Source organism: Etheostoma spectabile, chromosome 21 (assembly GCF_008692095.1).
Source record: "Etheostoma spectabile isolate EspeVRDwgs_2016 chromosome 21, UIUC_Espe_1.0, whole genome shotgun sequence".
Classification (NCBI taxonomy): Eukaryota; Metazoa; Chordata; class Actinopteri; order Perciformes; family Percidae; genus Etheostoma; species Etheostoma spectabile.
Window position 1 is genome coordinate 7,851,482 of NC_045753.1, and position 1,560 is coordinate 7,853,041.

The window sequence follows — 1,560 nt, forward strand, 5'->3', positions numbered from 1 at the left end:
CAGGGGTCGTAAATGTCAAACAAACACTAGGAGCACAAGGACAGCTAATCAGTTAGTCATGACAGTTATGGAAACATGGGGGGCAGAGGCGAGCTTGCTCTGTTTTGTTTAAAATTTACTTGGAACATCAACAGAAGTGACCATGCCGGAACTCATAGTGCACTTTTAAAAACAGACTTCATGCCCAATCAAGATTTAGACGAGTGCACTTTTAAAAACAGACTTCATGCCCAATCAAGATTTAGACGGGACAGCCCAGCCTGGGCTAAGCCCAAAATACAGATCTCGGATCAGTTTTGCTGGTCACTCAGTAGCGGTTTTGGGGATTGTTGATAACGAGCCCTCGTCTGGAACAGCCCAGGTATTAGCTTCTTTGAGGGATCTTATTACTACTACTCCTAGTATCATGATGAATACGATGACTATAATGATTGCTATCTATTGACTATTTCTATTTCTTCTCAATATGCTATTGATATATGTATGTTAATTGCGATGTATAAATCTCTTTATATATATATCCATGTATGAATATAATAACGGTAAATATGCGTCTGTGTATGCAGCAGTGCACAGCTCTGTCTGGGAGTCAGTGAGCGGCAAAACGCCCAGCCTCTGATATTTAATGTAAGGCGCTTGAGCTTTTAATCCTACAGGTGTTGACGTCAGTTACCAGCTAACCATAGGTCGTCAGTAGTAGAAGACATTTCACACAGTACGGTAAACCTGCTATATATTAATGTTGTCTGAGCTCTATTTGTAAGCCTTAGGATTATTTGGGCACCGGTCAAAGAAAAGATAAAAGATAGCTGACGATTGAAGTTGAATGTGTCGCCTTTGCAGTGTCTGTGTACATCCTACCAACAGAGCTTGCTGCTCACTGCCTGTACTGTGCGTTTTTGTTTAAATTGATTCACCAGACAAAGACAGATCTGGAAACAGAAGCATACATAGTAGCCTATATACTCCCGTATAGCGCCTTATTCAATATACTACACCTATAAGATGATACATACCCCTATTGTATAATCCTGCTTACTATATACAGTATATGATACCTGACACCTATTATAATACTTAGACACCCTAATATGGTAATTTAGATAAGAGATGGCGGAGCTGTATTTTTTTTCTGTGGCTGTGGAAGAGTTTGCTGTGGTCAGTAATGTTTCCATCTTGTTTTTCAGGGTGTTTACAAAGGTAAAAAATGTAGGAGAGTGCCGCCACTCAAATGCTCTTTCATTTAATTGTTGTCAGTTCAGTTATGAGAAGCAGCCGGGATGGGAAATTGACCGCAACGAGTCAAAGCTTGGTAAATCTTAATTTTGTCTGAAAAGAATATGTTGCAGGTAAATAACCAAAAGGTGGAATTTGATTTTAATATCCATATGGCTACATTAAATAGTGAATATGACTGGCATTTTTTAATATATTTTAGCCAGTGTGACATGTGGACAAACAATTGTCCATTCATGTTTGAATTCCTGCCTTTAAAGATATGTTGGAGTAAATGGGGTGGGGAAGCAGAGCATTTGAGGGGGGGGGAGTTACTGATGCTGT

General features: G+C 39.5%; 1 protein-coding gene across 3 annotated transcripts in view; it reads left to right on the top strand.

Moving 5' to 3' along the window:
- Positions 1–1,193, top strand: part of zc3h7bb (zinc finger CCCH-type containing 7Bb) — a 14,732-nt gene extending 13,539 nt beyond the window's left edge. For all 3 annotated transcript variants that reach the window (XM_032501645.1, XM_032501646.1, XM_032501647.1), the window contains one exon: positions 1–1,193. This exon is cut by the window's left edge and continues 2,879 nt beyond it. The gene's annotated coding sequence lies outside the window, so the exon portion shown is untranslated.
- The last annotated feature ends 367 nt before the right edge of the window (positions 1,194–1,560 follow it).